The 22914-nt window shown below is 43.5% G+C and overlaps 1 protein-coding gene and 1 pseudogene across 2 annotated transcripts in view; one reads left to right on the top strand and one right to left on the bottom strand.

The window, feature by feature from the left end:
- Nucleotides 1–20151, bottom strand: part of LOC137658691 (gastrula zinc finger protein XlCGF8.2DB-like) — a 560850-nt gene extending 540699 nt beyond the window's left edge. The window contains exon 1 of one of the 2 annotated variants that reach the window (XM_068393683.1): nt 19973–20151. The gene's annotated coding sequence lies outside the window, so the exon portion shown is untranslated. The remainder of the gene's footprint in view (nt 1–19972) is intronic. The other variant, XM_068393682.1, reaches the window with a different exon arrangement.
- Nucleotides 20152–21711: 1560 nt separating this feature from the next.
- Nucleotides 21712–22914, top strand: part of LOC137659085 (uncharacterized) — a 75282-nt pseudogene continuing 74079 nt past the window's right edge.

Below are 22914 nucleotides of genomic sequence, written 5' to 3'. Positions count from 1 at the left end.
CGCCACTACATAGCGTTTCACTTCATGTACCTGTTTCGCATAGTGTTTGTAAATCACTCTGGATGATTTCCATCCAGTGTATGAACGAAGACGCTCAAAGTCCATATACTGAAACAAGTTCAGTGATGAAGCAATCTTTCTCGGATCATGACCTGCGGGAGTACTGTCAGGATCCGCTCTACTAATAAAGTAGGTGAGCTTCGCCCTCAGTTGTTTTAGGGATAAATTTGATCAAGAGGTTTCTCCTTTAAAGAGCTGTCCTCCCCTGAAGTCTTAAGTTCTACGAAGATAGACCTTTAGACACTCTACCGGATATAGAGAGACATCTTCCTTCAGAGGGCAGATTCTCCAGGGACCCCACCTTTTGGTGGGTAGCTCATTCTTAGCGAGAAAGGATGGATCAGGGAAGAGATTCAGTTCTCCTATTTCTGAGAACTGAATGTGGCCCTCATCCCTAGAGAGGGCCTCTATTTCACTAACTCTAGCCCCTGAGGCTATAGCGAACAGAAAAATAACCTTTTGGGTTAGATCCTTAAGCGAACAATCTTCATTGTTCAAGGATGAGGCATAATGTAGGACCTTGTCCAAAGACCAAGAGATGGGCTTTGGAAGTGTAGCAGGCCTAAGCCTCGCACATGCCTTCGGGATCTTATTAAAGATCTCGTTCGCCAAGTCTACTTGAAAGGCATATAGAAGAGGTCTAGTCAAGGCTGACTTGCACGTAGTTATCGTGTTGGCCGCCAAACCCTGGTTATGAAGATGGATAAAGAAGGACATGCAGAAGTTCATTGAAATCCCTCTCGGTCCTTTAGCTTTTATGAAAGCAACCCCCTTTTTCCATGATGACTCATATTGTCTTCTAGTTGACTTAGACTTGCATTCCTCTAAGAATTCTATATTGCCTTTTGAGATCCCAAATCTTTTCTTAACTGCTAGGGCAAGAAAATCATGCAATGAAGGGTTTGGGTTCTCTATAATAAATTGAAGGCAACTAATCTCTGAACCTTCTGGAGTTGTCCCGCCTGGAAGGATCTCAGCATGTTGAGGACTCTCAGCAGGTAATTATTATTATTATTATTATTACTATCCAAGCTACAACCCTAATTGGAAAAGCAAGATGCTATAAGCCCAGGGGCTCCAACAGGGAAAAATCTCAGTGAGGAAAGGAAATAAGGAAATAAATAAATGAAGAGAACAAATTAACAATAAATCATTCTAAAATAAGTAACAACTTCAAAACAGACATGTCATATATAAACTATTAACAACATCAAAAACAAATATGTTATAAATAAACTATAAAAAGACTCATGTCTGCCTGGTCAACAAAAAAGCATTTGCTCCAACTTTGAACTTTTGAAGTTCTACTGATTCAACCACCCGATTAGGAAGATCATTCCACAACTTGGTCACAGCTGGAATAAAACTTCTAAAGTACTGCATAGTATTGAACCTCGTGATGGAGAAGGCCTGGCTATTAGAATTAACTGCCTGCCTAGTATTATGAACAGGATGGAATTGTCCAGGGAGATCTGAATGTAGAGGATGGTCAGAGTTATAAAAAATCTTATGCAACATAAATAATGAACTAATTGAACGACGGTGCCAGAGATTAATTGGACTGGATGAACTGGAAATCCTAAGTCTATCCCTTCCATTTCAGAGACAAGATGTTTATCATTTAAATTAGAGGATCCTCGTATGGGGCTACATATCAAGGTAGTTCCTTGACAGCGCTCGTAATGCAGAGGTTGGATTGCAGTTCGGGGACTTGTTCCCATCTGGAAAAGAATTGGTCTGCGACCGTGGACCATTCTAACTCTATCGGCCTGAGCCTGAGTAAAGCATCCACTATCACATTGCGGATTGGTTGTATGTGAACTGCTGACAGGTGCTATCCCTTTAGGTAAGGGATGGCTAACTACACTTAAACTGTATGAGACGTTTCCTAACATCACCGATTGCAGCGTCTCGTTATCGCTTCGGAGTCCCAGATCAGCTGTAGACAATCTGATCTGCTTGGAGAGAGTTTCCCTACTCATGACTGGACCAACATGGTCTTGGGATTTTCGGGCTTTGACCTTTGTTAGGGAAGCGATTAAGGAAGGACCGCTATCGGTCTTTTTAGGCTTCTTCGAGCGTTTGATGCTTGTTTTTTCCAGGTTCCCAGCGCATCTTGCCGCCGTGCTCTTAGCACAGGGCCTACCTTTATTGCGAACTGGAGAGAGAACAGGGTTCCTCCCAGTTCTCGTTTTGGGAATCTGAAATTTATCTTTCATCCATGATGTTCCGGGGACCGGATCATTTCTTCAGATGTTCATAGACCAGCCACCTTGGGTGCTGCCCACCCCAGCCTCTTGTCCAGGAACAATGTTGCCTGAACCTTTCTTAGGCTTAAATATTGCATGACTGTGTCTGCCAATTTCATGAAGGCAGCTAGGACTCTGTCTAGTCTGATGAGTATCTTCCCTAGGAAGTGCGTTACTGTACTTTGTGTAACCTGAATCTTAGATAGGAGGGGAAAGGGTGATTGACTGGAAGCTGCCGATAGACAACTTTCAGGTCTGGTAAGACTATAGGCACCCTTTTCTGCAGCGGGGTCCTTATGTTCAGGAGGATAAACCTCCTGGACTCGTTGTTTCATTTGGACTTGTTGAGTGGCGATAAGACCTGAATGACCCTTAATTTTCTTGAGTCCTCGTAAACACACAACGGCCTTCCCTGGAATTCGGTGGACTAAAGTTTCCTTACCACCTGTATGCTCTAGAGCTCTCAGGTAAACTCCTCCAGGAGGGTTTTGGATAATCGGAGGAGTAGAGGAAATGGTGGTAGAGATATCTCCACCTCTCAACTTAGTCCCACCTTGATTAAGCCATGGGCCCAAGGATCGAAGGTCCAGCGATCCTAAAGGAATCTCCCTCCTACTAGAAGCATTCCTATGCTTCGACTGACCTGTAGGAATCTTTTTTTCAACCATCTGTCTGTGATGTCTCAGTCATTACAACTGTGGATCGTTGTTGAACCGCTCGAAATGGATGTCCAGACCTCTCCATCTTCCTTTTAGGTTGGGGACCCACAACCTTAGAAGATTCTCTTTTTGAAAGGATGCCCCACTTTTGGAGAAGTCCTACTTTCTCCGTAGAGGCGTTCTTAATCGCTTCCTTGACTACCTCGTCAGGAAAGAGGTCTTTACCCCGGATGTTGGAAGATATTAGCTTTCTTGTATCGTGTTTCGCTGTTGCGTTAGCTAACACAAACTCCCTACATGATCTTCTAGCCTTTATAAAGGCATAAAGGTTTTTTACCAAAGTAGCCATATGAATTTAGGCTAAAACCTTAAGCATGTCTGGGGTATCTTGATGAGCGGAACAGAACTCTATGTAGTTCTGTAGAGATAAGGAGGCTGAAAGTCTCTCCTTTGTTTCTTGTTCGCCCTGTAAGAGAAACTCAGATAATTTTGGAAGATTTTCCTTAAATTGTCGACTGGTGATATCCGCCTCAAGTCTTCCTACTGAAAAGGTGAAATGGGCCTCCTTCCAGTTCTTCTCCTGTCTGGGAAATGCTAGTGACAGAGGCTCGCACTCTTTGAGTGTAAGACACGGTTTACCTGTCTCTATTGCCTCAGTGACATATTTGAAAGCCTTCTCCGTAAAGGGGAATGAAATTGAAGCAGGAGCAAGGAAGGAAGAGTGCTTGTTACCCGGTGTGGATACCTTCGACACCGAGTAACCCGCCTTTTCTATGCAGCTTGATAGGATAGCCTGTGCTTTATCGTTGTCGAGAATCATAACCTCCTTTCATTCCGTTCCTTTTTCTGATGTTGGTTCATCCTTCAGTCTAATGAAACAGTTCTGGAAAGCGTCAAAGCTTGGCCAGAACTGGATTTTGTCCAAAGGAACAGCACCCATCTTCTCCGAGATGTAGAGTTTGCCGTTTAAAATCGGCATTAGCTCCGCAAACCTCCAGGGATTGGTTGTGGAGCATGTCAGAAGGTCTTGATCTACGAGTCTTTTGTACGACCCTTTAGGAGCGACAAGTGGAACTTTGCCAAGCTCTACCTTGCATTTTGTTTCCTGCTTTGTGCTCTGTTTGCACAAATTTTCTACTAGATTCTTGACTTGGGCCCATAACTGGTTCATTCCATCTAAAAGAGGGATAGAAGGTGGAGATATCGATGTCGTTGGCTCATGAGCCTGTTGGGACGGAGGTAATTCCAACCCAACATTCTCCCCTTCTTCCCGTGGGCGCTTTTTGCCCTCCTTCCCGAAGGTTATCTGGCCATCGGGAAACGTACCTCGTGTCTGGGGTACCACTATTTCCTTACTCGCTGTTGGAAATAGTAACCTACGCATCTTGTCATTAGGCAGGTAAGGTCCCAGAGAGATTTTCTGAAAGCCTCTCACCCAGTTGCGTAGTTTGAAACGAGCTGCATCCCTAGTTTCCACCGACTTGGGATTCTTGAAACCTTCGGACAATAGGGCCCGACATACTTTGCAGGCCTGCGGGTTCCAATACTGCAGGTGACCGGAAATAAGATTGCATGGGGCATGAAACCTGCATGCATTATGTCCGTAAAAACACTTACTCTTAGTTTTGCAGAAGACTGCAACACATGATATCTGGCGTTCCTCCTGTAAAGAAAGGAAAACAAAATGAGTATACGATTGATTAACTTACTGATAATCAATAAATCAAAAGTCATATCTTGACAGAATAGCTTAGGATAGCAAGCTATAAAGGGGTAGTAGGAAACACATACTTGTGTATCCCTTGCAAGCAAATGCTGGTACCTCCCCTCAGTATTAAGTGATAGGAATTTCCTTTCGAGGGAATTCCAACTGAAAAAGGGGTTTTCTAACCCCTAGGGATAGGGAAGTGTATACTTCACTGTCCCTTTCATACTAAATACTGTGGGGTATGGAAGACTGATTTCTCAGTCAGCTTAACGAAGAAACACTATTCCTTCAATGTAAGAGCGGCTGCAGCATAAGCTCACATGAGGATACCCAAGATATGCTAGAAATAGTTACTGTATAATCATATTGTAGTTTTCTATTTGCAGTATGCACTATATTGCAATATACTGGCTAATGTATAATTATATATAGCATGGAAAGGAGAGACATATATTTGTATATATCCCACCCAACTTATTTGCTGTGACCCCCCTTACAAAATTAAAACATATTATTTCCTAATCATGGAGACTCAAGGATAAGGGTTCTGCCCTTTAAGGGTTAGGAGTGTAATCTCCAGTCCTTAAAAATTTTAATATTGCAGGGTAACCTGAAGACTGATTACTAATCAGAATATTGAAGAATTAAATTCTTTCAATATGAGATTGGGTTCCACAAATATTTGGGTAGGAAATTCAAATATATTGGAAAAGCACTACCAGCATAAAATATACAGAAGCTTTTTATTTGCAGTATATCCTATACTGCAGAAATACTAACTACCTGTATAAAAATATACTGTAGTACAGCCAGCATGTCGTTGGAATAGCTAGCTAATGCTAGCACATCTAGCCTGCTAGCTAAAAGAAAGAGATAGCATGGAGAACAGGCTACTAATACTGTATATATATACAGTAAAAATGGATGTAAAAGTCTACTATTACTACCTTCTCCAAAAAGAAGGTCCAAATGGAAGGGGAGAATATAAAATTCAAGCTTCCATCCAGCTACAGTACTGTCACCGGCAAGGATCTCTCTAAATCTTGCAGGCCGGCACCGCTGGCCAGTACTGCCGGCCGGCAGTACTAGTACAGTCGGCGTGCTGCCGGTTGAGCAGGCACCATTCTGTGCCGGCCTGGTCGGCAGCACCCCGGCAGTAGCCACTGTTGCTAGCAGTTCAAGAAAGAACTGAAGAACCTTTATAAACAGAAGGGACTTCCCACTTACAGCCAATATGGCCAGCAGGCGCCGGCCGGCAGCTGCCCTAGTTGCCTGCCAGCAGTCACCATGACTGCCGGCCGGCAGTAGTCTTTACTGCCGGCCGGCAGTAGTCTTTACTGCCGGCCGGCAACCAAAATGGCTGGCAGCTCAAAGCTGTCATTACTGCCGGCCGACAGATGTTAAGACTGCCGGCCGGCAGCTATCAACTGTAAGAGGGGGAGTCTGGTCGATCCCGGCAACCCACCGGCAACAGTAAGGTTGCCGGGATCGCCAACATAACGGATTTTGAGTGAAGCGAAAAATCTATTTTTGGGTGAGATAGCCATGACGTCCTGATGGAAGGTTCCTTCAGTAGCTTCCTAGGGTATATTTAACTACAGTGGATATTCCCAGAGAATTAAACTAAAGGTTATCACAGAATTCTAACTTCTGGTGCGAGTACCCTAAAGGTTTCCCCCTAGGATATCGTATATCAACAGGGGACGCATGTATTAACACGCCACATAGCTATCTGCACCCCATATAGAGTTAACACTTCGATATGGAAAGGTGGCTGAGTAATTGAGGAGCCGTTCCAAGGTTACTCTTGGTACTCGAGACGTAAACAAACGGGCGCCATTGCTAAATGACATCACGTCCGTCCTCATCCTGAGCTCAGCTTCTACCAATCTCCGCGATACAATAGGTCAGGGAGGGGCCTGAAAGGCTGAACTAGAATGGACGGGAGGGTCCATCAGGACGTCATGGCTATCTCACCCAAAAATAGATTTTTTGCTTCGCTCAAAATCCGTTTTTTGGGCTCAAGCCATGACGTCCTGATGGAAGTGTACCAGAGAATTAATGTATCGTGAATTTTTTCCCCTTTTTATCCAAGTGCCAAGGGCTTCGAACAGTATTATAGAACATGTCCTTACCAGAGATTCTATGATGAACTAGCTTCCTGCCCCCCTGGCAGGGAAGTCCTGGTGGACAATAGGAACATCTCGAAGCGATCATTGAAGAGCTACTCACCCGGTGGAGAGTTCACACTGGACTCGGAAAGACAAAGGTTAATATTCGGGTAGGAATATTATCAAGCATAGGTAAGTAAATAACATTTACTACTCCCCTGGAGGAAAGATCATTCTGGTCTCGGAGACAGGACAAAGGTTAATATTTGAATAGGAATATTATCAAGGCATGAGTGAGCATATAACATAATTACTTATATTATTCTTCTTGATCTTCAGGAAAAAGGGTAAATGAAACTATAACAATCGTATATTTCTTGATAAAGAATAGGAGCGAAGAGAGACGCACATGGAATAAAATAGACATTTTATTTTTAGGATTGCAGATCATTATGGCAGTAATTACAATAATGAATATAGAGTTTATTTACAATAATAAAGAATAATGTACATAGAAAAGAAAGACGGTAATCTTGATTCTGAAAAGAAATTTTACTTTTTAGAAACACAAGTTCCAGAGGAACGCCAGTCTTTTAAAATTCAAAGAAAAACACATCATGCCCTAGGGCATGTGGCACTCATGTAAAGTCTATGACATTTCACCTTGGTAAGAACAGTCTATAAGAAACACTAAGTGTCCATTAAATCACTATGTATCACAATAGGGTCAACACAGGCACCCGTAGAGTTAGAGTCCCAAGTAACTCACTGTTCTATGCAGAGTTAAGCAGCAGGTTTCATAACACTACCTGCAGCTACCACGAAATGCTTCACTCCGTGCACTTGTCTTGCGTAGTGCTTGAAGAAAACGCGCGATGATTTCCAGCCTGTAAAGCTCTTGAGGCTTTCGAAATCCATACTCTGGAAGAAGTACGGAGAAGAAGCGACTTTTCTAGATCGTGACCTGCGGGTGTACTGTCAGGATCCGCTCTGCGAATGAAGTAGGTGATTTTCGCTCTTAGTTGTTTCAGTGACAGGTCGCTACCCGATGTTTCTCCTTTGAAGAGTTGTCCTCCACCGAAGTCTGAAGTTCTTCGAAGATAGACCTTAAGACTCTCCACTGGGAATAGAGAGACATCTTCCTTCAGGGGGCAGATTCTCCAAGGGCCCCATCTCTTGGTGGGTAGTTCATTCTTAGCGAGAAACGTCGGATTGGGGAAGAGGGTAAGATCTCCTGTCTCTGCGAACAGGATATGACCCTCTTCTCTTGATAATGCCACTATTTCACTGACTCGGGCTCCCGAGGCGAGAGCAAAAAGGAAGATAACTTTTTGAGTCAGGTCTTTCAGAGGGCACGAATCGTTGTCCAGGCTAGAAGCAAAATGGAGCACCTTGTCCAGGGACCAGGAGATAGGTTTTGGTGGGGGTGCTGGGCGTAGTCTAGCGCATTCCTTTGGCAGTTTATTGAAGATATCACTGGACAGATCAATCTGGAAGGCGTATAGGAGTGGTCTAGTCAAGGCCGATTTACAGGTGGAAATCGTGTTGGCCGCTAAGCTTTGTCCATGAAGGTGAATGAAGAAGGACATGCAAAAATCAATGGTGATTTCTGTAGGATTTTTTGCCTTGACGAAGGAGACCCACTTTCTCCAGGAAGATTCGTATTGCCGTCTGGTAGACTCAGTCTTCTACTCCTCGAGGAAGTCTAAGCTTTTCTTCGAGATCCCAAACCTTTTCTTTGTGGCTAAGGAGAGAAAATCATGAGATGAAGGTCCCTGACTTTCAGTGATGAAGCGAAGACAGTCGACTTCTGTACTTGTTGAGAGAGAACTGGGCCCGGTAGGGGGATCAGCGTGGGCTGCAGCTCCAGGACCAGGGGATACCAATTGCTCCGGGGCCACTTGGGAGCCACTAGGGCCGCTGTCCCTTTGAAGGTTCTCAGTTTGGAGAGGACTTTCAGCAGAAGATTGGGAGGGGGGAACAGGTATATCCTGGACCATCTGTTCCAATCCAGTGACATGGCATCCACTGCTTCTGCCTTGGGGTCCTTGTACAGGGCCACATATCGAGGAAGTTGAATGTTGTCGCTCGTCGCGAAGAGATCGATCTGAAGTTCCGGGACTTGGTGATAGATGAAGGAGATTGATCTTGCGTCTAGAGACCATACCGACTCTATTGGGCTTGTCCTCAATAGAGCGTCCGCCGTCACGTTGCGGAATCCTTGTAAGTGAACTGCAGACAGGTGCCATTTCTTCCTTTCTGCCAAACGAAAGATCGGAAGAAGCACCTGATTTATCTGGGGTGATCTCGAGCCCTGACGATTGAGACATCTGACAACCACCGAGTTGTCCAGAGTCAGACGAATGTGGATTGAGGGAGGCGGGGAGAGTTTCTTCAGGGTGAGAAGAACCGCCATGGCCTCCAAGATGTTAATGTGAAACTTCTTGAACAGGGGAGACCATGTTCCTTGAACCTGTTGTTGGTGGGAGTGACCTCCCCAACCCTCCAGTGAAGCGTCCGTGTGGATGTTGATCAATGGAGGCGGGTGTTGAAGAGGGATGGACCTTTTCAGGGCCTTTGCTTCTGACCACGGCTTTAAAAGTAAGCGAAGTCTGTTTGGAAGCCGTCTCTTGAGGTCTCTTCGAGCGATGGATGCGAAACGACTCCAGACTCCCGCGGCATCCTTTAGCTGTGCACAAAGCACCGGGTTTGTCACAGAGGCGAACTGTAGAGAGCCGAGGACTTGTTCCTGTTGTCGTCTTGAGATCCGTTTGGATTTTAGAAGCCTTCTGACAGACCCTGCTATTTCCTTCCTTTTCTTCTGTGGGATGGAAAGGCGGTGTGACTGAAGGTCCCAATGGATTCCCAACCATTGGAACTTCTGAGCTGGAGAGAGGCGAGATTTCTCGGCATTTATCTTGAAGCCCAGATGCTCTAGGAACTGGGTGACTTTGTTGCAGGCTCTCACACAATCTTCGGGCGATGTCGACCAGACTAGCCAGTCGTCTAGGTAAGCCATCACTTGGACGCCCTGAAGACGTAGCTGTTGGACGATTGCGTCTGCCAGCTTGGTGAAGATCCGTGGAGCCACGTTGAGCCCGAAGGGCATGGCCCTGAAGGCGTAACTTTTCCTTTAGAGTCGAAATCCTAGGTAGGAGGAAGCGTAATGATTCATTGGGATGTGCCAGTAGGCATCCGCCAGGTCTATGAAGACCGTGTAGGCCCTTTGAAGCAGAAGGGTCCTTATTTGTTACAGAGTCAGCATCTTGAATTTGTTGTTCGCAATGAACTTGTTGAGGGGGGATAAGTCTAGAATGACTCTGAGATTGTCCGAGTCTTTCTTGTGAACACAAAAGAGTCTCCCTTGGAACCTGGTTGACTTTACCCTCCTGATCACCTTCTTGTTCAAGAGTTCCAGGACATATTCTTCCAGGAGGGGGGTTGACTGTTGGAAGAATTGCTGGAAGGATGGGGGTGGTTGAGTCCAGCTCCAGCCCAGTCCCTTCTTGACGATGCTGTGTGCCCAGGGATCGAAGGTCCAACGATCCTGCAATTGGCGGAGTCTTCCTCCCACCGGAAGCACTTCATTGCTTCTGGTGTCCCGAGGGTTTGCCACCTCGGCCGCTAGCTCCCCTTCCTCCTCTGCCTCTGGAGGGACGGCGAGAAGAATCTCTGCCGGAACCTCTGCCTGAGCCCCTACCTCTGGAACGAAAGGTAGTCGAGTGTTGCTCATAGGCAGGAGTGAAGACCGGCGACTGCGACACCACCGGTTGGGGGACCAACTGAAAGGTCTGTTGCGGCTGCGTAGCCACTTGAGGAGTAGCGGGACCCGGAAACTGTCTTCTCGGTTGACATTGCTGGGATCTGGGCTTCGAGGATTTCCTCTTAGGCTGAGGGCCATCGTCTTGAGAGGACTTCCTCTTTCGGGACATGCCCCACTTATGGAGAAGGTTCCTATTCTCCATGGCAGCTTTGTCCACTATCTCTTTCACCAAGGTAGACGAGAAGAGATGCTTGCCCCAGATATTGGAGGAAATCAGTCTCCGGGGTTCGTGTTTCACCGTCACGCTGGCGAACACGAATTCTCGACAGGCTCTGCGAGCCCTAGCGAAGCTATATAGGTCCTTGGTTACGGTCGCCAGGTGCGACTTAGCAAGGACCATGTAAAAGTCCGGGACTCTGGTATCCCTGGCCATGAGTTCGAGCTGTCCCTGATGGGACAGCGAAGCGGCGAGTTTCTCCTTCGTATCCTGTTACCTGCGAAGGAGGTGATCGTTCAGCCTTGGGAGGTCCTCATTGAATTGACGACCTGCCCCATCACGTTCCAGTTTTCCAACCGTGAAGGTCGACTGGATGTCTTTCCAGTGCCTATCATCGGGGGGAAGAGTAATGGAGAAGCGTCTGCACTCCTCCAGTGCAGGGCAAGGCTTCCCTTCCTCCACTGCCTTAATGACCGCTGTGAAGGCCTTTACGATGAAGGGGAAGGTCGCAGTAGTTGGCGCAACGAAGGTTGGATGCTTCTTACTAAGCGCCGGCATCTTGGAGTTTGTGAAACCCTGACTCTTCACTGCCTGAGCTAACATAGCTTGGGCCTTCGCGAGATCGAACACAATCACTTCTTTTGGTTTGGTCTCTTCCTTTGAGGCTGGTTCGGACCTGAGCCGGACGTAACAGTCCGGATAAGCCTCGAAATCTGGGAAGAACTCCACTTCTTCCAACAAAATAGAGCCAACCCTTTCACTGATATAAATCTTGCCAGTTGTAATTGGCATATGCTCGGCGTATCTCCAAGGGTTAGCTTCCGAGCAGGTGGGGAGGTCCTTAACCGAAATCTTCTTCGGTTGTTTGAAACCAACGAGAGTCGTCCGGAATGGCTCCTGAGTCTCGCGCAGCTTCTTGTCCATGAGGGCTTCAAGCATTTTGAAGACCTCTTGAGTGGCCGATGGAAGAGGGTCCGGGGTGGCAGAAGTCGAAGGAACAGGTTCCTCGGACGGTGCAGGAGTTGCTGGGGGAGCAGGAGTGACCTCGGTCTCCGAATCAGGGTATTCCACCTGATCTTCCTCATAGTCGAGCTCCTTGCCCATGAGGTTCTTCTCCATCTCTTCAGACACTTCCGACATACGTTCCACGTTGTCGGAATCAAGATGGCACTCACGCATGGACTGTGCCATGACGACGTCAGATTCGACCACGATCTGGACGGTGAGGATCTGATCACGAGGGACCACTGAGTCTTTAGATGCTTTTGGGAAAAGCAAGGCCCTCAAGTCTTCGTTGGGAAGGTACGGTCCAGTGGCGTTCTTCTGGAAGCCACGCACCCATTTGCGTAGCTTCTCCCTAGCAATGTCCCTTGCCTCCGCAGTAGGAGGATCGTCGAACGCCTCAACGAGAAGACTTTTGCAGACTGTACAGTTCTGCGGGTCCCAAAATTTTAGGTCGCCTTTCCTGGCGGCGCAGGGGGCGTGGGTCCGGCACACCTTGTGCCCGTAGAAGTCCGGGCGCTTCACTCCGCAGAAGTTTCTCTCGCACTTCAAGTAGGCTACTCCTCCTGTAAAAGAAAGAGATCATGAGTACATGGAAGGCATAAGAATGACTTACATTACTCTAAAATTAAGAATAACTTAATCTAAAGTTAAGAATAACTTAAACTATAAGAACATATTAATGTTTAAGATTGATGAGCGGGAAAGGAAGTAGATAGACACATACTTGTGAATCCCGCCCAGCCGGTTACCGTAACCTTATCCGTAGACAATTCCTTTATACCTGAGGGTCACAATGAGGGAAATCCGTATGGATGAGCCAAGCTAGGCTTTTAACAGGAATTGTCCACAGAGTGTACCAGGGTCTGAGACCACTCAGAGCCTTGGGGGAGAGGGGGGATAGGATAAACCCCTTAATAAATGTAGGTTCCGGCAATCGACTGCACTGAGATACACAGAGTATGCTGGAATTATTGTAATGTGCAATCAAACAGCATAGCCACTATCTTTTGGATGGTAAGACAATACCTATATGAAAGTGGCCAAGCTATCTGGCTGCAAGATATTGACTGTCGGCAAGTTGCCGGCAGCCAGGGAAGGGGTACATGTCCCTTAGCGTCTCATGAGGGTGCAGGCAGACCAATGGCACACCGGAGGCCGGTCCAGCAGGGTGGAAGGCATCAAGGCAGACACACTGAGTATCTTATATGGATAATACCACGGTGGCGACCGCCGGCACAGCGGCGGGTCGTCGGCAGGGGGCGGCGGCTCCGGCAGCCGAAGGCTGACAGCACGGTGAGCCTTGGATCAATTCATAAGATAGATAAATATATGGTTGTATACCTAGATTGCCGGCAATCAATGCCGGCATGCGGGTGGCAGACTCCGAAAGTCGGCCGGCTGTTACTAGGTAAAAATGAGGGGTGGGACGTCGGCGGTATGTCGACGGAAGGTGGCATTCTCCGGCACACGGAAGGCTGACGTCTTATAGGGGGGAGGCATCTTATGAATGAAGGTCACCTGAGGTAGTGGCGGTTATCGCCGGCAGTAGAGACGGCAAGGGACCGGCACCAAGATAGAAAGAGAGAAAGGTAAGGAGGGATGGAAGGGGTAAAATCCTATACCCCTCCGGAGAGAGTGCACTCATGATAGGAGTGGATACTCCTAACATCCGGCGGCAGGGAGCCGGCAGGTGGCCGGGTGCCTGTGGTAACCCAAGGGAGGGATAGAGGGCACTCAAGAGGGTGGAAACCCCCGCCGGCAGGACCGTCGCCAGCAACCACCCCCATAGAACGCTATGAAGGGTATGTGTACCAGAGCGGCCAGCTCAGCAGGAGAACAATGTTACCCCTACCACTCCACCCAAGGGAGGAGTTGTAGGACTAAGGACAGAGGTGTGTAGGCAGGCCTACACCAAAGGGATAGGTGGGGAGGGAGAAGAAGGGGTCTTTCTAATGAGGAGACTCTGCATGAGAGCGGCCACCAAAGTAAGAGAGAACGCTCCCTAACCTAGGATAGGTAGCCCAGATCAAGTACAGTACTAATGTACTGTCCCAAACTATAATAAGACAGAGTCTACCCCCAGAGCTTAACCTAGAGTAGGAGGACAAACTCCTAGGCTAGGAAAGCCTGAAAGACACATCGCTAGTTGCAGGGAGGAAGGAGTAACCCAACCAAATGCAACTGGGGAAGGGCAGGGCCCTTCCTAAGGTCTCAGGCACGACCCTAAGGGAGGTTCATTCCCTTAGGGTAGGCAGAGAAGCGATAAATACTCTGGTTGTAGACGAGATTCCCCTATATAGAAGGGAAAGCAAGTCTACCCAGAGGGAATGCCCGCAGGCAGGGGGAATAGGGAACATACAAGGGTTCCTACATTAGGTTAGGAGGGGGTTGATAAACAATCAACACGGTCCCTTGTATGGTCCCCGAAGGCGAAAACACTTACATCACAGTAAATAGTATGTTTAATAATGCCACAATCTTCATAACTTAACTAGGAACAATAATATATATCATGCATGAAAACAAGCACTAGGCTGTCCAGCCTAGGGGCTAAGCTAGCGATCTAGTATGGGGTCGAACAGTGACCGAGTCTGAGGAGCGCTAAAACACGATATAATGATTCCCTAGCTATGAAGACTAAATAACTAATAATATTAATTAGTCAAAGGACCGGAGAAGGCTGTTCTGGCTAACTAAATAAAGCATGCAATATGAACAGCGGCGCCGTAAAATGGCGCGTCCGGTATCGGCACAGCTCTGCCACAAAACACAATATTTTATGAAAAGTAGAAGTTACTTTACGGCCAGAGCTTATTTAAACAATACTGGGACCTGGTACTCAACTTTCCAGAAGAAGGCAAGGCTGAAGGCTGCGACATTACGGCGATGTAAGCAGATAAGGAAATCACTTAGGAAAAATCCGACCTAGCGTAGAAGCTACAGACGAAAGGATGAGGACGGACATGACGTCATTTAGCAATGGCGCCCGTTTGTTTACGTCTCGAGTACCAAAAGTAGCCACGGATGAGAGTAACCTTGGAACGGCTCCTCAGTTACTCAGCCACCTTTCCATATCGAAATGTTACAGTAACTCTATATGGGGTGCAGATAGCTAGCTATGTGGCGTGTTAATACATGTGTCCCCTGTTGATATACGATATCCTAGAGGGAAACCTTTAGGGTACTCGCACCAGAAGTTAGAATTCTGTGATAACCTTTAGTTTAATTCTCTGGGAATATCCACTGTAGTTAAATATACCCTAGGAAGCTACTGAAGGAACCTTCCATCAGGACGTCATGACTTGAGCCCAAAAAAAGGGATAGAAGGGAAGGGAAAGAGGGTCCTGTGAAAGGTACAGCAGGAGCCGGCCTTAGCCTGTCCTGCCCCACCTAACAACTCCGTTCCTGTATTAGAACTATCCCAGGCGGCTAAAGAATTCTATTCCTTAGCCTAGGGATAGATTAATACAAATAAGAGGTTGGTAGCACCCTCGCCACCACCTCGAAAGGAAAGGAAACGGGGTTGGAGGGCCAGTGTCCCCTAAGCATAAGAAGAATCTATTCCTCAGCCTAGGGTCCACTAACACAGGACTAGTCTACTAGGTCACAGGAAGAAGGGTCATATGATACAGACTCTTCAGGAGTGGCCTAGGGAGGTCTAGCCTCCTATGTCGGTAGCCTAACGTAGCAAAGGAATTCTATTCGACTTGCCAGGTAGCTACCGACCACAGACTAAAAACTCTGAGATTCTGACCAAAACCCCAAAAACCTGCATCTGCGGTTACGGAGGAAGGGCAGAAAAAAACGAAGGAAAGTCATGCCTGAATTAAAAATTTGAGGCCGACCCGCTAAGGTTGTAGCCTGAGGCTACACTCAGAGGGAGGAGGGATTACCCTTAAACTCCCTTTTTTGAGAGGGGTAAAGTTCATCCAATTAAAAGAGATATCTATCTCTGCATAATTGAAATCACCGTACACAAGGGTAACCGGAGAGTGTCTAACGTATAATAACACGCCTAGGTTAGGAACCTAGGCGAGACGAGATCTCGGTTACCTCACAAGCCGAGACTCTAACTATACGATCGACATGGAAAGGAAAAATATGCACAATGTAAATATCTTTACAAGAATATATTGCCTAAATAGCTAACATATTAAAATAATTAATTAATGATATGAAGCTATTTAAAAACCGGGAGGTCGTTCTGCTAACTAAATAACATGCCCAACGAACGCCAGCGCTCATAGCGCCTCCAGTACAGGCTAGCTCTAAACACAATAAATTACTCAAATTTCACTGTGAAAAGGAAGCTAAAAAACTATTCATTGTAAAGACCCAATACTCAACTTTCCGAAGGCGAAAGAAGTCGGAGAATGCATAATAAATCCTTGAAAATCGATCGAAAAGTTAGATCAACAGGGAACACCACTAAGCGAAATCGCTACAAAATTAGGAATGTCCGCCATCCTTAGAATGGCGCTGGGGTGGTTGTCAATAGTAGTACGGGAACGGGGGTAACCTTGTTACGGCCCCCTTCTATTCTTTTGCCACGTCCCCCCTCGAAGCGTTAATGCTATTTGGGGTTGAGATTGCTATGTGACGTGTCAAGAATGCATCCTCTGATATACGCGATATCCTTGAGAAAATTTAAGGATATTCGCTCCAGGAGTTAGAATTCTGGGACCCGAAGGGTAATTCTCTGGGAATATCACTGTAATATATAATATATCCTTTTGAAGCTACCTTAGGAACTTCCATCAGGACGACATGGCTTGACCCCAAAAATACAATTAGATTTAATTAAAAAATAATTGAGACAAAATAAACGGAGTAGCAACTCATCTCGCAACGGGAAGGAAGCTACCGTAATACGTAGTAGTAATAAAAGGGTGAACGACCTCAAGGAGAGAGAGAGAGAGACCGTAGTCAAACTAAACTCCCAAGTTTCCTACGCTGATAGACCAAGTTCCCCGTAGGAAAGGAGGAACAGCGAAGAAACAGATTAATAAATAAAGTCCACCGATGACGATTCCCCACGGCGCCTGCCGAAGGGAGACCGAAGGACCAAGGGAGAGATCGCGACCCATGAAAAGTCACCGTGGTGGCCTGAGACCACACGGAGATGATGTCGTACAATGAGTGGACTTCCTACACACACACACACAGCACAAACACTGAAAAGGAAACTTACTGAATTTCTATACTCAAATATATACATAAACATAAGAATGTTTACATATATATTAAGTATAAGAAAAGTAAGTAATTAAGTAAGACAAAACATTAATGGCTGCCATGTGAGGACAGGACAGAGACGTCTGTTCATCGTCCGAGCCAAAAGTGAAGTGAAGCAGTTCAACGGTGTGTGAAGGGGGGAGGGGTAGCTAGCTACCACTCCCCTACCCCCTTGCTAACTAGCGCGGGGGGTAATACACCCTCGTTAAAATTCTAATGGCTCGACATTTCAGCTACGCCGAAAGTAAACCCTATGTAAATAGCGTGGTTTGTATTTCGGTTACGGAACAAATCCCGGGTTTCCAAGGGGGGTCCCCCATTATTATTATTATTATTATTATTATTATTATTATTATTATTATTATTATTATTATTATTACTATTTGCTAAGCTGCAACCCTAGTTGGAAAAGCAGGATGCTATAAGCCCAGGGGCTCCAACAGGGAAAGTAGCCAAGTGAGAAAAGGAAAAGAGGAAAAGAAAATATTTTAAGAGAAGTAACAACATTAAAATAAATATCTCCTATATAAAATACAAAAACTTTAACAAAAACAAGAGGAAGAAAAATAAGATAGAATAGTGCGCTCAATTGTACCCTCAAGTAAGAGAACTCTAACCCAAGACAGTGGAAGACCATAGTACAGAGGTTAGGGCACTGCCCAAGACTAGAAAACAAGGTAATTTTATAGTTATTAACGGAGAAAACTTTCCAACTAAAAACAAATAAATAAAATTTATATGTATCTATATCCATTGAGATACTACCGCTAGAGTTATGGGGTCTTTTGACTGGCCATACAGTATTACATTGGATCTTTCTCTCTGGTTACGGTTCATTTTCCCTTTGCCTACACACAAACTGAATAATCTGGCCTATTCTTCACATATGCTCCTCTGTCCTCATACACCTGACAACACATATTATCAAACAACTCTTCTTCACTCAGGGGGTTAATGCACTGTAATTGTTCAGTGGCCACTTCCCTCTTGGTAAGGCTAGAAGAGACTCTTTAGCTATGGTAATCAGCTCATCTAGGAGAAGGCCACTCCAGAATCAAACTTGTTCTCGGTAAAATTTTACAAGTCAACAGGGTATCATTTTGAACAGAAAATATATGTTTTCCTGTAGCAAATAACATGATTTAACGGAATTTGACCTTCATTTCAACCGCAAATAAACAGAACAACCAGTTCGACTAACTTCAAGTAGCCGAACTGGTTGTTATTGTTGCGGTTGAAATGAAGGTGAAAACCGGTTAAATCACGTTACTTACTAGAGGAAAACATATAATTTCTGTTCGAATGTTCAAATGTTCCGGCGCAGGCTCGCTTCGCTCGCCAGAAAACAAAAACATCAAGCTCGTATGTACTGGCAAGAGGTAATTTTGAGCTGCGCACGCTAACGTTAGCAATGTTACGCTAACATTAACAACGCTAAATATGATGGTTCTTGTTCCGCCACTGGCTCGCTTCGCTCACAGGAAAATTAAATGTCAAGCTCGTATATACTGGCAAGCGGTAAAGTTGAGCTGCGCACGCTAAAAAAATAGTAAAACACATTAATATTAAAGAAATTAATGACATACTTTTATGACCGGAACGACGAAACTTGCGGGTCATCGGGGTGTTGTTACTGTGATGCAAAAAGACCCCCGTTGAACTAACAAAGACCTGACTTGGACAAAGGTTTCCACGGAAAAGGCTTTGTTGGAAAGGGTATGGAGATTGGAGAGACCGCTTGAAGAGATAAGGGAAGGGGGATGGGAAATATTAACCGCCTGTGCAAACTTTCCATACGTATCGGTTCGTGATTGGTTAACAGAAAAACAACGGAGTCTAGAGAGTAAACATGAATGAACTAGAATGGGAAACTTGTCCAGAGTAAGTATTTATGTAAAATTTGGGCGTCACAAGGTAATAAAAAAATGTATAAAGGAATAATAGAAAAATAAAATGGAGTGTATAATAAATAATAGGCCTATTTAATGGGAATATAAAATGAGTTGATTTTATAAGAGAACGGATAATAAAAGGTGTAATTCTTGGGTCAAACGTAATATGTATATGTGGGAATTACATAAAAGAAAGGATATACAGTAGCTGTACTGGATTAAGTAAAATACTTGAATAAACTGGGTGAAGTAGAATACTTGAATGTGGCGGGTAAAATGACGTAGGGGGAAAATGGGTCGGGGCTATAAGAGAAGAAGTAATCCTATTGGTGGAGGCGGAGTCTACGCACAGGTGGGAGGAGTTAATACGTAGAAGATCAAAAACTGCTATGTACAAGCGAACGAACGAGACCAACTACAACCGACCCATAGAATGTCAACAAATAAATGAAAAATATAGTTAGTATAGGATATAGATAATTAGCGTATGTTTTCATCAGTGTTATACATCCAAGGTTATGTATAGAGAAGAAAAGGCTTGTTTTACCATCATATACAGTTTCCCCAGTATGTTTTCCCCACCCAAAATGCCAAGTTCCCACTGGGGGTTAACCATTATCGGCAGATACAGATATATATTTCTGAAACTTATCATTTGAGACAGAAACGAGTGTCATTTTCGAAGAGAACGGGCCTTTTTCTATAGGAAATACTAGTTATTTCCCTAGGTTACATTACCCTGTAATAAACTACAATAATACAATATTTTATTTGCAACTTTGCCTAACCTAGGCTACCAGCCCTTCTAAAAGCCTCCACATTTTTTGTTGCAATGATAGCCAAAAAAAAATACGATGAAACGAACAAAAGCCACCAAATATGGTTAAAATAGACCGGTCAAAATAATGAAGAGATGATAATAACTAAAAACAACGATAGGGATAAAAGGGATCGATGTATACCCTACATCATAACATAACACACGCACGAGTGTCAGTTCATGCTCCCAATAAGTTTAGCTCGAAGAATTATCCAAGTAAAAGTTACCTTTACATTATAACATTAGTACTTACATTAGCATCCTTCACACAGAGACTTGCTGTAAGTTGTTATCTAAACAAATCAACAGCATTACTGATTGTAACATCGTATTAAACATGGAGATCGGTATTTGTCCGAACAAGATCACAACGGTTGGAAACTTTAGTTCTTAACAATGACAATGACATTGACACCCGGACTGTATAATAACATTGACATTTCGTGTAGTGCTTCTACTAGCCATATCATTTACCTTGGTTTCTTCCTTGACTATTATTTAGACATTCACATTACGAAAATATAATAGTAGAGTACATAGACTAATATCAAACACTTATAGTATATTTTACAGAACAATTGGGATATATATATATATATATATATATATATATATATATATATATATATATATATATATATATATATATATATATATATATATATATATATATATATATTATGTTTACTCTTAGAAAAAATATATAATATCCAGATAAAATTACGAAAACGAAAAAAAAATCATGCAGATCCCTTTCCTCTCACCTGTAACTAATTATTTTACATCATCATCATCTCCTACGAATATTGACGCAAATGGCATCGGTTAGATTTCGCCAGTCATCTATCTTCAGCTTTTAATTCAATACTTCTCCATTCATCATTTCCTACTTCGCACTTTACAGTCCTAAGCTATATGGCCCTGGGCCTTCCAATTCTTCTAGTGCCTTGTGGAACTCAGTTCAACGTTTCGTGAACTAATTAATCTCTCTTGGGGAGTGCAAAGAGTATGTCCAAACCATCTCTATCTATCCCTCATCTTGATCTCACCCACATATGGTACTCCAGTAATCTCTCTTATAGTTTCATTTCTAATCCTGTCCTGCCATTAACTCCCAATATCCTTCTTAGGGCTTTATTCTCAAACCTACTAAATCTATTGTCCATAGAGTAACAATGATCTCACTAATATGATATATAGTCTGATTTTTTTTTTTTGTGAAATTTTAGGCGATTTGATTTACAAATTTTACTTAACCTAACCATTGACTGATTTTCTTTTTTCAATCTCTCACTAAACTCTAATTCTAGAGACTCTGTATTGGAGATCAGACCCTGTAATGGAGATCAAATAAAAAGAAATTTGAGCAAAAGTTTTTGGTCAATTGGTTGACAAGTTCTGCTTTCAAATAATGTTTGAAGAAAAAGGTAGTTGCGAGAAAGCGCGCCATTTTGTGAAGTATGAAGTGTAGACCCTAAAACTTCATTAATTCGCCATAGGAAATCCTCTAAGATAATGAATTTGCCTGTAATTAGCATGGTTACCCCTGCTGAAATCTGGAAATAGGGACTATTCTATTATGTTAGTATCATGAATGAGAAGTTGAGAACGAGATTTACTTTCCTTATATATATATATATATATATATATATATATATATATATATATATATATATATATATATATATATATATATATATATATATATATATATATTATTTTCTTATTTACAAATAATTTTGGTAATTTTAGTTATATTTCTGTGTAAGTGGTAGAAGTTGGCATCGATTTCACATTGTCACTCCCTGATAATAATTAGTTACATGTGAGAGAAAAGGGATCTGCACGATGTTTTTCGTTTTCTAAATTTTATCTGGATACCATATATTTTTTCTGAGAGTAATATATATATATATATATATATATATATATATATATATATATATATATATATATATATATATATATATATATCCCCAATCATTCTGTAAAATGCACTGTAAGTGTTTGATATTAGTCAATGTACTCTACTATTATATTTTCGTAATGTGAATGTCTAAATAATAGTCAAGGAAGAAACCAACGTAAATGATATGGCTAGTAAAAGCACTACACGAAATGTCAATGTTATTATACAGTCCGGGTGTCAAGGTTGCCATTTCGTGGGATATTCCCACAAAAACGTGGGAGAAATTGCCTTTAGTAGGACCTTTTGTGGGAAGACTTTTTGAAAACTAATTTTGTGGGATTTTTTAATAGGAATTTTACTTGTCTGTGTTTTTTTTTTTGTGGGAAATAGCAAAGTATAATAAAATTATAAATATCACACTAAAATCGTGTTGGAGTGGAAACAGACTTATTGTGGTTCATAATATATTTCCTTCAAATATAAATTTTATAAAAGGAATTTAACAGAACAGTTGTTCAAAATTTTGTAAAATGTATATGTTTTTTAATTTAATGTTTCAAATTCCAATAGCAAATCTCAGTACTTTATTCATTTATAGGGTGGCTACAGCCATTTCCTGATAACAACACAAAGGCCAGATGCAAGATTTGTGGGACCATTTTTCAAGCTCATATGAAGTCAATATTTGGTCATTGTGGAATACCAAACACAGTTGCTGGAACGTTGGCTTTATTCAGCTTAAAGTTGTGGCAAGGTCATGGCTAAGCCGGTACAGTGTTAGAGACTCAATGTTGCCAAGCAAGCATACAAACACCAGCAGTCACAGTTACCAATTCACACTACATTCACCCCCACTGAGAAGAAGAACATACAGTACAGTACACATCTGCATCATAACAAAACATAAATTCACTGATTTCACACCAACTGTAATTATTCTTACATCGCAGTTGCATTACAAGGCTCACCTTATTGGCACTACAAATTTCATATCATATTACAAAACTCATGAGTACTTATTTTATATGATAACTGGGCTCATCTCACATAAAAAAACACATTGGTAACAATGGGCCCTATAACTACTAATTCATAATAAACACATTGACATAAGGACACTTACCATAAAAAACACATTGGTAACAATGGGCCCTATAACTACTAATTCATAATGAACACATTGACATAAGGACACTTACCACCCATACTACTCCCACTCATCTAGGACAAAATCTGAGAGATAGCCTGGAGGGCGCCTAGTGCGACTTGAGCGTTGAGGCGCCTCT

Source organism: Palaemon carinicauda, chromosome 19 (assembly GCF_036898095.1).
Source record: "Palaemon carinicauda isolate YSFRI2023 chromosome 19, ASM3689809v2, whole genome shotgun sequence".
In the NCBI taxonomy this organism is placed as follows: Eukaryota; Metazoa; Arthropoda; class Malacostraca; order Decapoda; family Palaemonidae; genus Palaemon; species Palaemon carinicauda.
This window is presented reverse-complemented; position numbering and strand designations above follow the sequence as displayed.